This window comes from Lissotriton helveticus, chromosome 10 (assembly GCF_964261635.1).
Source record: "Lissotriton helveticus chromosome 10, aLisHel1.1, whole genome shotgun sequence".
In the NCBI taxonomy this organism is placed as follows: domain Eukaryota; kingdom Metazoa; phylum Chordata; class Amphibia; order Caudata; family Salamandridae; genus Lissotriton; species Lissotriton helveticus.
In genome coordinates this window covers 1,042,428,438-1,042,443,610 of record NC_136071.1, presented here as the reverse complement: position 1 = coordinate 1,042,443,610, position 15,173 = coordinate 1,042,428,438, and the positions used below count along the sequence as shown (strand labels likewise).

General features: G+C 43.8%; 1 protein-coding gene across 1 annotated transcript in view; it reads right to left on the bottom strand.

Moving 5' to 3' along the window:
• MALRD1 (MAM and LDL receptor class A domain containing 1) overlaps positions 1-15,173 on the bottom strand; it is a 2,679,189-nt gene that overhangs the window by 1,128,934 nt on the left and 1,535,082 nt on the right. The window lies entirely within an intron of this gene.

Here is a 15,173-nt window from a genome sequence, read left to right as displayed (position 1 = left end):
TTTGCTAGATGGTGTAAAACATCTGGTCCGTCTCAGAGTGCAGTCAATCTGGTTGATGACTGCAACTTTGATCATGGTGTGGATTTAGATCATGATAATAACATTACTGAGGATGATGACTATGAAGTCATGATAATTGAACATGATCAAGTATTGGATTGTGATGTGAGTAAAGATGAGGGTTATCGTCCTCCAAAATGCAACATCAAAATAAGGGGGAAGGATGTACATGTATGGGCCGATTCTTGTTCTCCATTTACCATAATAGATAAGTTCACGTGGGAAGGTATAGGGGGCAAGTTAGAGGAATTACAATCTACTGATGTACTGCCAAAAGGTTATTGTGGAGTAAAACTACCTATTATTGGGTTTATAGAAACAGAAGTGTTATTTAGTGGTAGGAAAACTATGCTAAAACTATATGTAGTTCATAAAGGCAAGTCTCTGTTGGGGTGGAAGGATCAAAGAGCCCTTGATATTATTTTAAATCGTAACCATCCTTTACAGGTACTAGCAATGTCCTCTGGTGATATCTCCAAATGGTGTACCAAGTTTCCCGAGTGGTTTAGTGAAAAATTGGGTTGTCTTAAAAAATGTAAGCATAAGATAATTCTTAAAGAGGATGCTGTTCCCAAAGTGCACAAGGTTAGGAATGTGCCTTTTGTGTTTTAAGAGACAAATTGAAGGAAGAACTACATACACTCTGCAATGAAGGAGTGATTGAGCCTATCGAGGTGTCGGATTGGTTAAGTCCGATTGTTTAAGCTAAAAAACCTAATGGCAAAATTAGGATGTGCATTGATTTAAGAGGTGTGAATGACAAAATTTGGGTTGACCGCCATCCTCTTCCCCGAATTAATGAATTGTTGGCCACTGTGAAAGGGGGTACACATTTTACTACCTTGGACCTATCAAATGCTTACCACCAGATCTTATTGCATGAAGATTCCAAACACATCACATCCTTCATTACTCCTGTAGGAGCTTTTCAATTTATACGCATGCCATTCGGGTTGGCGTCAGCTTCGGCTGTATTTCAAAGGGTAATGCAGTCAGTTCTGTCTGGTTTGGATAAAGTGGTAGTATTTCAGGATGACGTTTTAGTGTGGGGAGAAAATGGATCCGATCATGATTGCAATCTAGAAAAGGTTCTAAAAAATTTAGCGGATGCAGGTCTAACAGTAGCTAGGGAAAAGTGCAAATTTGGCATGAGTGAGGTTGAGTATCTAGGCCACACCTTGTCCAGTGAGGGTGTCAAACCCAAACAGAATTTGGTAGAGGCGATTGAGAAAGCACCGGCTCCAAAAGATAAGGACCAGTTAAGGTCGTTTCTTGGCCTTGCCGAATATTATTCTAAGTTTGTACGTCATTTCTCAGACAGAGTATATGAGCTAAGGAAATTGATGAAGAAAGGAGTCAAATTTGAGTGGTCTGTTGCATGTCAACAAAGTTTTGACTCCATCAAGAAATGCATTGCAAATGCTGTCTCTCTGAAACCTTTTGATCCTACCGATCAAATTATTGTTTCTACGGATGCCAGCAACTATGGTTTAGGTGCTGTACTTATTCAGATACATGATGGTGTAGAAAGGGTTGTAGCTTTTGCGTCTCGCACATTGAAGCGTGCGGAACTTACTTATTCTACAATCAAGAAGGAAGCTCTAGCCTGTTGGTAGGGCGTACAATATTTCAGAATGTTCGTATGGGGAAACCATTTTCAATTGCATACAGATCATAAACCTTTGATTGATCTTTTTTCTACAAATGGAGCGAGCAAAGCTACTCCAAGGATAGCCAAATTGTTATATCGTCTTCAGGAATATGTATTTGACATTAAATATATTCCTGGAGCAAAGAATGTAAATGCGGATTGCGTATCAAGGTTACCGTTGGATGTTGGACAAGATTTTAAGGAGGATGATTGGATTGTAGCTGAGGTGGAGAACATTTGCAGTGCCATTAGTCAAGCGGATTGGAAAAAGGCTCTGGATGAAGATGAAGTTTTAGGGAAAGTAAGAGATGTTTTAAGTGATGAACAGGGTTGGAGAGCACACAAGGATCTTTTGCCATTCAAGCTAGTATGGTCAGAATTAAATGTCATTGATGGTTTGCTTAGAAGAGGAAATAGGTTGCTAGTACCTATTAGTTTAAGAGGAAGGTTGTTAAAGATTTTGCATGAGGGACATGGATGTATGTCGGCTTTGAAAAGGAAGTCTAGGGAGAGTTTCTGGTGGGCAGGTATGGATATTCAAATGGAACGTTTTGTCCGTGATTGCATTGCAGGCGCATGTAGTGATAAGACACATTGTTCTAGAGAAACTGAAATTGTGTCGTCCTCATTGCCCAAGGGTCCCTGGGAGAAGTTAGCTATAGACATCTGCGGTCCTTTTGATATTTTGGGTGTTTCAGAGAGATTTGCAATAGTCATGATTGACTATTTATCTAAGTGGCCTGATGTTGCTTTTGTAAAGGAGATTAAATCTTGTAATGTGATTTCTTTTTGTGAGGATATTTTTAGAAGAGAAGGCTGTCCAGCTGAAATCATCGCAGATAATGGGCCACAATTTATCTCTAATGAGTTTAAGTCTTTTATGGACAGATGGGCAATTAAGCACAGCACCACTCCTCTTTATCATCCAAGGGGTAATGATCTTGTCGAACGCTTCAATAGAGTGTTGGTAGAATATGTTCAATTGGCATATACCAATGGGGAACCTTGGAGGGATCATGTTAGGAACATGTTGTGGTCATATCGCACAACACCACGTTCAGTAACTAAAGAGACACCTTTTTCTCTCCTTAAGGGAAGGGTTCCTTGTTCTCAAGCTGTACCAGCATGGATGAGTAGAGCTGGTAAACATGATGTAGATTTAAGGAAATTACATGAAAGGGTACGGAAGTATCAAAAGGATTATTGTGATCGCCATAATAAGAACATTGTCATGCCCAAACGTGTCTTTACTCAAGGCATGTTTGTCAGAGTATTTGTGGGTGATAAATCCAGGAAGGGTTGTTCGAAATGGTCACCTCCAAGAAAAGTGGTTTGTGTAAAAGGAAACAGTGTGAAATTAGAAGACGGAAATTGGTGGAACACAAGGAAAATCTCATTGTGTTCTGATACAGAGCTGAATGTGTTTGCAAGATCTCATCAAAGAACGAATTCTAATTTTGATGGGGTGTCTGATAAAAAGGAATCGAGTGCTCACTCTAGAGATGTTTCCAGTACTTTGATTAAAAGATCTTCTGAACGTTGTCATGTAAGACCTAAACAAATTGATGACTATATTTGTACATAGAATTATTTCTTATATTGTCAAAGGATGTTAAGTGTTATTTATTTTTTTATTTTTTATTTTTAGGAGGGAGATGTGTTATATTTTACATGCTAGTTTGTTTTCTTATAAATGGTGTTGAACATGTAGAACCTTGGGGTTGCTGGGTAACGGGGAGCTGGAGGGTTGGAAAGGCAGTTCCAAGCCTATTTTGGAAGGTGAAGCTGTGTCCCAGAGGTCCCTGCATCTTTACAATAAATCTACTTCTACAACCTCAACATCGTTTGGTGATTCTTCAAAAATTTCCAGAACCAGGTCAGCGTAGGAGACGTGGGATTTGCACCCTCCTATGACTGTTTGAAGTGTCTTGGTTCATCCGGTTCGGGAGACGCTGGATTTGCCCCCTCCTGTAACCGGAGTTTACTGTTTGGTTCCTTGAGGATACAGAGACTGAATAAGATGTGAGCGCCATCTAGTGGTAAGAGAGACGTTTCTTCGGATTATCTCCCACTGTTCCGTTTTTGCAGTATCCTTTGCTGATGGCAATTGTGCTGTTCGGAACAAGTCATATCTCTGATTGATTCCCAGGAACAGCCTTTAGAGGAATCTACAGACGCTTGAACTGTTTTTTCTTTTTTCTTTTTGTTTGCACTACCACATACTGCACGCTTCTCAGGAAGGGTCTTTCTGGGGGGGGGGGTTGGTTTACCTTTGGAGCACAAGGGGTGAGAACGCTAGGTATGTATGGTTCTGAGTCAAGGGTATTTGATAAGAATACATAAGGGAGGGTTCCAGTCTAATGTGGGTGCTCCTGCCTTTCCAGGGATCTGTCCCGTAACATGAGAGAGGGTATCTCATCTTGTACATTATAGGAAGAGGATCTACGCCTGAGAGTAATCAGGTAGGGGTTCAGCTAATAGTACATAGAGCACGATAGGTAGAAGAGAGTCTGATGTTAACATGTGTTCTTTATCTCTACAGGCATCCCTTCCGCAGCAGTTCCCGCCCCGGCTTTTTCCCTCACCTGCTTACCACCGTACTCTGTAAGCCATTGCGTTTGGAGTGCGGGGAAAGCTGGAGGTGGAACCCTAATAGCATCATCCTGATTCCGAGGAGCTGTTGGACCGTGACACTCAGCACATCATGCCTGTGCATTAATTTATGGGAGAAAAGCTCCAGAGCTGGGTAGACACCCATGTAAACTAGAGATGCCCTTACATCTCTCTGGAGAAAATCCAAAATAGTGAAACTGAAAGTCAGAGAACACCTGGTCTCTGTGTCAGTCTCCAACTAGCCATGTTGGATGCTTACCTGTTCCCAACAGGCAGTTGCGACCACCAGTTTTGTCTACTACCAGAATCCTAAGCTCATGAGAATAATCCTATTGTTAAATAAGCCAATAACCTGGCAATGGACAGCACAACAAATAAATGGACATAGTTAGATAGTTGAGAGAGGGGATTTCATTATTCAGAGAACTATACTTTTTAAAGAAGTACATTAAAATTATTCTATGGAAAAAACTATCTTTACATCTGGATACTGGACTGAGGAAACTATACAAAACAGACGTCCTCATAGGACATGCTAATTAAATGTAACATTCTAATAAAATTTAAACAGGTTCATAAATTGTGAAAACAGCATAATTCATGTACTTTACCTAAACAAAAATGCTAAAGTGCTTGTGCTCTCTCCTTCAAAGACGATAGAACTAGCCTACACCTAATTGGCACATTTAATTTACTTGCGAATACCTAGTAAATGGTACTACCTGTACACAGTCCTGTAAATTAAATGGTACTACTGCACACATTGTGCCACCCACTAAAGTAGCCTTCTAAAATATCTAAGGCCTGCCACTGCAGCCGGTAGTACAGTATTAACTGACTTTTGACCTGGCAAAATAAACCATTTGTTAGGACTAAACCTTCCTTTTTAATGTGCCTAAATCATCCCTAAGGTAGTCCCAAAGGGTCATAAGAACACTTACATTGCATTTAAAAAGTAGAAGAATCTACTTAAGCTTTACATGTCCTCGCATAGAAACACTCCTGAAACTGTTTTCATTGTTGTTAGGACAATCACTCCTATTGACTAACACTGGATTACCTTAGTACATTTAATAAGTGCTACATTTAGAGAAAAGAAAGAGAGGGACAAAGCCTATTGAACACACCATGGAAGACATCCTTACATGCAGGCTCTAGAAAACTCCCTAAGAAACCTTCCTTTCCTCCACAAAACACTTGTCCCCAAAGAATATATGGCCCTGAAGAAGACCTTCCACACAAAACCCACAAAGGTCCACCCCTGAACGTTGAAATGCGTTGGCGTATTCCACATAAAGGTCAAGAGCTCATACGAACAATTAACCAGTGCACACGGGGCACCCTGCAGAAAGCGTGATTAAGGGCGCTACAACAACCTACCTATTCAAAGCTCTGGCCTGACTTTAAAACAGTGTCATTAGACTAAATTGTGAGAGGACGCAAAGGTATCTGGTTCCAACAATAAACAAGAGTAGGACACATGATATCCCAAAAAGGCACCTGTGCAATACGTTAGAGAAACAAAGCACTTGTAAATATATGTCATATATTTGTAACGTAAAAAGATATGTCTTTTTGTGTATGGACTGTTTATGTGTAAGTTATGCTGCCATACACTGTCAGTTATTCTTTGAATTCTGAATCTGTCTTAATTACTTGTACAGTGTCACAGTGAAATATGTCATATACCTATGTTACTGCAAAATATGTAAATTGTCTACAAGTCTATGTGAAAGTATGATACAGAATCTATAAAAAAACAATAAGAAAGACAATGAATCACACAAACGCCCAGTGTAAGAGTATTTATTCAATAAGTTGTGTTTCATGTAAATATTTGGAGACGGGGACCTATACATTTTGAAGAAACTCACAGCAGAGTAAGCAGAAGGTCATTGGTAGGACCTGGGCAGGGAGACTAGGGTAGATCCCTGCTCTATAACTGATGGTAATTAATATGGTCTGGAAGGTACTTTAGTACAGAGACATTTATATTGGGAGCAGATAGAGGTATGCTGTTTTCACTGAAATGAATTGTAATTTTAAATCCTATTTAATTATATAGTCAGATTTTACGTTAGCATTCTGAAAATGGCACTTTTAGAAATGTGGTATTTTCTTGTACCACCAATTTGTGCCTTGTGCCAATATCCTGGATCACATGACTATTAATGGCTCTGCGGTTAGGGTTTGTTTATTGCTTTTATCCAGTAACTCAAAGGGGGCTTAAGTGTGTGGCAGGATGACTGGAGAGGGGATGTGCCCCTGTCCCACTTACACTTTAAAGAGTTTTGCCTTCTGTACACTCAAAGGAACCTAACAGCAGCCCTGCCCTGCCTTTTGTAGCCCCCAAACAGGTTGGAGCCTTGTCTGGATATGGGGAAAAACTTCCCCGACCTAAATTTGAGGGTAGGACAGGAGCACCTCATACAGTGACAGGCACCACATATAAATATTAGACCTTCAGAGCCATTCAGCAGTACACTCCCAGACTCATGGAGGTTAGAGAAGAACGGCTGCCCTGCTGTTTAAAGGACTGCTTTGCTATTTGAGAAGGAAGAGTCGACCTGACTCCCTTCATCACAGTCTACCCCATAGTGACTCCAATGTCCCCTGTGTGAGCTACGGGGACAAAACAAGCTTCAAAGACCTTCCTGCAATGGCCCAACTGACATTACATGATCCTGCAGTTTTCTTGACTATGTTAATTCTGCTCTTATTGGTTCATCTCCTCTGCTCTCTGAACAATGTAAGCTTACCCTTCCACTTTGATCGCTACTTTATCCTGTACTTTTCCCGAATATGATGTTAATGTTGTTATTGCTCTGCTATCTGTATACCTGTAAAGCGCTTTGATACCCGCAAGGGTCATCTTCGCCCTAAATAAAACTATCAAAATAAATTAAAAAATAAATGAGAAGGTGGAACTGCTGAAGTCTGGGTTCTGTGTGACAACGAACAGGCCCGTTTACACAGAAACACTGCTACAACCGCCAAAGCGAAGCTCTGGTGAACTTGGCTCCTTGTGTCAACAGAGACTGCCAGCAATGACCGGCAATGGAAGACCTGCACTTCACAGTACAGCAACAACAGTCAGGAATGACTGCCAATGCAAAGTTAAAGCAACAACCATCTACAACGCTTGATGGGCTTTTCGCACTACAGCAACGACCATCCATAAGCCCAACCTGCTCTTTGCGATACAGCAATGACCGTCCACAGTATGATTAGTCTCCTCCTCGTGAACTCCTCCAATGGGAAAGGAACTCTTCGTGCCAGGCATAAAAAGTAACTTTTCTCTGCGCTAATCTGGTCCCTGTATTCAACATGCCCTCTATTGTGGTTCAACCAGAACCCAAATCTATCCCCCGGTCTAGTGTGAACAGATGACAGCGCTTGGTGCTTCATGCTTTTAGGTGCCATTTTCACTTAAAAATGTAGAACTGAATATCTTTGGTTGTACTAATTAGATTTTATTTTCACTATGGTATAATTTTTATTATTATCATTTACTATATATTTTTTAATTGGTATGGGATTTTATTTTTGTCCTCATTGGCCACCAACGTCACTTCAATTCGCACTCAAGTTGTCTATACCCACACTCAGCAAGCTGAAAGGTATAGGCGACTGGAGATGGAGACCCCGCCTACCGGTACCAGAACTTGCTTGGGTGCTAATGAAGAACCAGCTGAGATAACTCTTCTGCCGAGCTCCAAGAGCTAGATGACCCGTGTCATAAAACTTCCAGTAACAAGCTGGGAGTAACCGACTCAGCTCGAAGAGTGTTAAGGCAGCATAATCATAGGACTCAGAGAGAAGAAGAAAAAAAAACGTAATCAATCAACTCTGAGCCTCATCTGAGTTGCAGGAGGTTCCAAAATGCTTTCTTCTTCTTACTGCCTGATCTTATACGATCTAGCTTAGAGACCGCCAAGGCTAAAGTCTGCCAGTCTAAAAAGGAGGGGGGAGTGGAATGTGTCCATCTTATACAAAATTGCCTCCTAGCTACGAGGATAGCAGCTATCTAGCCCAGGGGGCTTAGGGCCATATGTATCATACTTCCGTTTAGCGAATTCCAAATAGCGAATTTTAATCGCTATTTGGAATTCGCAAAACGGTATGTATGTACAAAATCGCTTTTCAATAGCGATTCCTTAGCAAATTAGGAATTTTTTCAAGGGTGCAGGGGTGTCTCAAGAACACCCTGCTGCACCCCTGAAAAAGACATTTGGGGGCATATGGCGCACATACATGCCCTAAGGGCATGTATGGGCGTCATATGGCACCTTTGTTTTTTTGTAAAAAAAGCTTTTTGAAAAGAATTCGCAACTTACCACCAACTAGAAGTTGGTGGTAATTTGTGAATCCTTAATGGCAATTTTTGAATATTTTTTGTTTGACACATTGCATTTAAGGAATCGCAAAATTTGTGATTCCTTAAGTGCAATTGCAAAATAAGGAATAGCAAATTTTGCAATTCCTTATTTTGCATCAAACATGTTTGATACATACCATTTATCTAATTAGCATTCGCAAAGGCCGAAATTTGCAGAATTACGGCCTTTGCGAATGCTAATTAGCTTGATACATAGTCACAAGCTGATGTTCCAGGGAATTACCACATCCGAGTAGGCTTCCACAAATTGTTTGTAAGTGTGAATGGGCCCAGATTTCCAACTGAAGATATTTAAATCTAGAGAGGCCTGCACCAACCCTATCCCTAAGTTGCTCCCATGAAACAAGGGTACCGTCCGGGATCAGGTCCCCCCAGACCACTAGTCCGGCTTCCGTCAAGGGTATTGCCAGCCTGTCCCTCAAACACTCTGGAGCCCCGGGGGACTCCCAGAGGGGAGCCAGGCTGGAAAAGTAACCAAGTGCAGCTGAGCTCCTTAATTTTAACCATATTTTGGCTAATCCCTTAAGAACCTTCAACTTAATTTTTTTTTTTTTACTTTCGATCGCCAAACAGAAAACCCTCCACCAATAAGTTAGCACCCCTAAGCATAGCTAAAATCATCCCCCGACACCATTATTAACAGGTATTTTCAAGAGCATACGCTAGTGTGAAAGTTGGAAGGCCCAAGCATAAAGCTGGATATCTGGTACAGCAAGGCCTCCCTTCTCTCTCCTGCACCAGTTTTTCCATGCAATCCTGGGTGATTTGTGTGCCCAGACAAACTAGTTAATATCCCTCTGCAGTTTGTCGATAGAGGATTTTTCAAAGTGGAGGGGAATGCAATTGAAGAGGAAAGTAATTTTTGGGAGTATTGACATCTTGACCAGATCACTCTGCCCATAATGGATAAAGGGAGTAGGGCCCAAGATTTCATTAGCCTCTGATACTCCCATACCACCATAGCCAAACTGGTCTTGGCGATTGTAGGAAACGGGATCTCTGGTTGGCGGAGGCTTGCACTAAAGCCAGGCCGAGACCGCCACTCTAGTCAGGCCTGGGGAGTTACACGCCAAAGATAACCCCTGCTCACCCCGTTGGTAGCTTGGCACGAGCAGTCAGGCTTATCCCGGAGGCCATGTGTAAAGCATTTGCGCACGCACACAGCAACAACATCCAAGGCACACTACAAAAGGAACTCCACACAAGGTTATATAAAAAATAGCCTTTGTTTTCTTATAACACATTAGAATAGTAAACACATAATATACACTTTGCCAACAGGCACGGGCAATATTCACAAGGGATTATATACACAGGACAGGGCCACATGGACCACAGTCAGAACCATCACAAAGCGAACTTGGTAAAAGTAAGACAGATCATAAACGTACAACCAGTAAACACTGGTAATCACTGTACTTAGCATCAGCCTGTAACATAAACTACATTATGCACAGTATCACATCAGGTGCAAATTACATTCTGTGCCAACCTCACCAGCATAAACACCTTATGCAATCATTTCACAAGTCTAAACACATTAGACCCTAACCTCCTAAGTATAACTCATATTAGGGGCATAAACCACCGAGTGAAACATAATCTCACTAGCATAAACCATAATATGCAAAACAACCTTATAATCATAAACCACAGTTTAGAGGTATAAAACAGGGTGCGTAATGTTATGTTATGTTATGTTATTAGTTTGTAAGAGCGCGACAGCTGCCTTAGCAAAGAGGTGTCCCGGCGCCCTATAAAGCTAACAGTCCCCCCTGGCCAACTGGCCATCTCAGAAAGGGGCTCAAGTGCCCCATGTCCCAAAAGTCAGGGCTCCTGCCTAGACAGCGAAAGTCATGGGGGTGCACTTTGCGCAAACCTAAACGTTGCAGCTGTCTACTACTTGCTGGGCAGCTGTGGGTATCAAGAAGGAGGCCTAAACGGCTCAGCTGGCACTAAATGCTGCTCAGCTGTGGGTCACACCTGAAGGCCTGCACTCACTTTACACTCCGATCAATTAGGCAAAACAGGCCCTGCCATGGCTGTGCCCTCGGGGGCCTCACTGGGGCTTCTTAATAAACTCTGCCCCATGTTGGAGCCACGCAGGCTCTAGGAATAATTTAGGTTAGGCGTTGGAGCTATGCAGGCTCTGTAAACGAATACATCCCCCCTAATCGTTGGAGATACCTAGGCTCGGAAAAGAAGCATGCTCACGTTGGAGTTGCCCGCTCTCCTGGTGGGACCGCTCAGACTCCCACCATGGGGAAAAGCATGGGACCCTCGGGGCCATCTAGAAAATAATCATAGGCATCGTTGGAGCAACGCAGGCTCGAAAACACTGTGGCCCCCATTAGAGCAACCATGTCTCCTGCCCAGCCCTTACTCACCGGGCTCCTGCGCAGGACACTCATCTCTCTAGATGCGGTGGGGGCAGGCACTGGCAATGTGCCTTGCTCCACCTGTGCGGGAACAGGCTGCGGCGCTACGCTTCACCCGGTCCAATGCGGCAGTACCTCTTTTGTGGTGTGGGGCTTCCCTTCACCTCTGGGAGCCCTGCGCTGCCATCGGCCATCTTCTTCACCAGGGCCCAAAGCGGCATAGTACGGCTTCCCCCAGGCAGGGGGAAGCGGAAGTGGAACCCTCCAGGCCCCGCCCACTGTCAGGTGGCACGAGCCTGACTTCCGGTGTCGCACGAGGACTGCTGCGGTGATTTTCTCCACGGCAAGAAGGGTAGGCCCCCTCAAGAATAAAAATAAATGTAGAAGCGTGGTGGGCACACGCTTTAAAGATAGCACCATAAGCGGGGTGGGCAACCGCAATTAGGACAAAATAAAATTGGACGTCCGCCATCATGGGGTGGGCTACCCGCTAATCCCAGCAATATCGGCAAGGGCTGCAGCACAGTGCTGCTCAGCCCCCAGGCTCTCCCTCGCCTAGGGAGAAGCTCAAGATGCAGCACTCCCAGGGCGCTGGAAGGCCATATCAAGCCTTGGCAAAATCAAAAGAAAGAGCAAAAGGTCCCAGATGTCCTGGAGGCATCAAGGGGGCAATGTAGGGCCCAGGGACCAGCACACAGGACCCTCCACCCATTGCGGTCCTTCCCGGGCCCCACCAGCAGCAAGCCCCCCTCTGTCCGGATCCAAAAAGCAGAACATTTTGATGGGGTCACAGCCCCTTCTTTTATACACCATTTACTCTGTCTAAAATGTGCAGGGTCTGGGGGAATCAGATACAACCAGTTCAGGGGAGCTGTTGAGCACTTTGTTTTGCTCAGCTCCTCTCTCCCTTTCAAAGGACAGGCCAGGGACATAAGAGGCACCACAGGAGGTGGAGCCAGCATTGTGGAGGGAAGGCACAGCCCTATTCAGGTCCCAGGTGCAACTCCTCCCTCTCTATATGCAGATCTCCCTATTCACCACCGGGCAGACCCATCCTTGCTCCTGGAGCCACCCACATCATCCAGCACCTGTCAATCACAAGCCAGACATGCAATTCACATCAGGCAGGCAGACACACTGCACACAAAAATGCCAACTTCTAAAAGTGTCACTTCCTCACTGGTCACAATAAATCTGTGCACACCATTGCGCAGCATTTATTCTCATGAGTTTGCACATACTAAACTCGCTCCTGCACTCCTCTCATATCAGGAATTACCATGGACACACATATCCCCCATGCATTCCTATAGGAGGGCAGGCCAATCTCACCACACGTACTCTGAGAGCGCACGCACTTTATCCTGGGCCAAAGTGCTAAAGTGTGCAGAGGCCAAAAATCACTACCATCATGTCAGAGCTCAAGGCAAAAGGTTCAGTGGTGAACCTGCCAAAAGGGCCAAGTCCAACAGCGATCTTAGTGATGTCTTGAAGGATATTTATCCCCAAATACCTAATTTTGGAACTGGACTGTTCCTAGATTCCAAACCATAATTTCTGTCTTTGAAGTTTTGATTTCATAGCCTGAAACCAGACCAAACTCTTGAGCTAGACTGACGACAGCTGGAAATGCTACATGTAAATTAGCTTAGAGAACTAGAATATAGTCAGCATACAGGCTACCTTCCTCTTCCATCCCCACTTTTTAAAAGACTGGATGTTAGGATCATTCCTGAGCCGTTAAGCAAATGGCTCACTGTATAGATCAAAAAGGAGAGGGGAGTGGGGGCAGCCCTGTCTGGTCCCCCTAGAAATCTTGAAGGGATCAGTAATGTTGCTGTTAACAAGAAGTCTGGCTGTTGGATTCTGGTAAATCAGCTGAACTGTGCGACAGAATTTTTCTCCCAGATTACATTTCTTCAAGACCTCTGTCAGGTAAATTCAATTCACTCTGTCGAAGACCTTGGCAGCATCCAGAGTCATAGCTGCCAGTGGGATAGAATATGCATAAGCCATATTGATCGCACCAATAAAATCATACGTAAGGTCTGAAAGGTGTCGACCCCTGACGAAACCCTTCTGATCTAGATGAAGAATGTCTCCCGCCACGAGTCCCAATCTTGCTGCCAATATGGAAGTAAATATTTTATAGTCGGCATTCAGGAGTGATATGGACCTATAAAAGCCACAGCTTGATGGAATTTTCCCTGGTTTCAAGATCAGAACTATCAGGCGTCATTCCACGAAGCTGTGAGATTTAGCACTGCCTGTAATATCTGATTAAAATGTGACATCAAGGTAGGGACGATCTTGTCGCTCATCAGTCTGTAGATCTCGGCTGGGAGCCCGTCCGGGCCCGCAGCAAATCCCATTCTTGCAGCGTGAAATAGCTTCCCTGACCTCGGCGTGAGGTTAGGCCTGATCTAAGTGCTATTGCTGGTCTGGCTTCAAGCAGAAAAGTGGGATGCCTCCAAGCCAACTCTGCGCGCGAAGGCTGTCGACTCTAATATCTTCACAGTAGATGTCTTAAAAGAAGGTCTGGAAAGCGCCACAAATTTCCTCGTCTGAAGAGTGAATATCATTCCCATGAATGATTTCCTTAATATAGCTCCTCGCTCAGTCTGATTTGCTCTTCCATGCAAGGAGCTTGCCTGCCCCTTCCCCATATTCGAAGTAGGAGATTTTACTTGCCTTCCATCTTCTTGTAAGCCTGGTGTTCAAGACATTTTCCAACTGACCCTTCAAGCTGTCAAACTTAGCCTGACGTTGTTGCTGGATTTCAGGGGGAGCATGACCGATTAGATCGGATTCCGCATTCTTCTACCTGGCTTCAATAACAGAAATCTCTTCTTTGTATCTTTTATTTCTATAGCAGGACCTGCTGGTAATTTGTCCCGGCAAGAAAGCTTTTAAAGAATCCCATACTATCGTTATTAAAGCTGAGCCAGAATTTGCCTTCAAAAACCATTCGATTTCTTGTGAAAGGAAGGAGATCTCCATTCCTCCGAAAGTAAGGCACGGTCGAAGGACCATGTCCTAATGGGACTGAGTGCTGGACATTCCAAACCCAGAAGAACCCCTGATTGGTCTGAAAGATGGGGTGCCATATACAAAATATTTTTTACCCTGCCTCTCAACGAATAACTTATCAGCGCGAAATCTATTCTGGAATGGTGCCAATATTTGTAATTTCGATATGAGACACCTGGCTGCTGGCCTGATCTATCTCTCCAAATATCCGAGAGGGGGAACTGCTTCATTGCTTCAAGTAAAAAGTCCCGAGATTTAGAAGGAAACAGATCTCTCTTGTTTGGAGTCTTATCTAATAGGGGGTTCAAGACAATATTAAAATCTCCAGCAAGGACCATTGGTTCCGGAAAGTCAAGCAAATAGGAGAAGATAGTCTCAAGACTGTAGGGATCATCTTGGTTGAGGCCATAGTAGCCAATCAAGGTAAGCAGAGTCCCATTTATAATAGCTTTAACAATCACGCATCTGCCACCCGGGTCCACTAGCTGTGATAGAATCTGAGCACAGGCTGATTTCTTAATTAGAATTAGGGCCCCTCTGATGTTTGCTGACTGACTAGTACACACACAAACCAACCCATCTTTGGCATTTAAAGAGAGAGGTTGTCTCCTCCTCAAGTAGATGTGTTTCCTGAAGGACAATGACCTGCACGGGGGAATCCCAAAGGTATTGTATGACCTTATCTCTTCTCAGTCTGGTGCGCAGGCCATTGACGTTCCGGGACACAATCTGTATGGAGCTCATGGTGGATCAAGCCTAGGCCTGTCCTCAAGAACAGAAATTGGAGATACTAGCACCAGCATCCAGGCCAGCGCCATTCCGATGCCCTTGCCATTAAAGTTAATATTGGTAATATCAAAAAAGGGAGATTGAGGACATTTTTTATTTTTTTCCCTGCTGCACCCAACCCCAACCCCTGTGCCCCTCCCATCCCACCCCCTACCCTTGGAGAACCCTGACCCCAATCATCTGGATAGATGGAGCCCAGACAGCTGCATCCCGGAGATGAAAACCTGCCCCCCTCCTTCCTTAAAGTGAACAA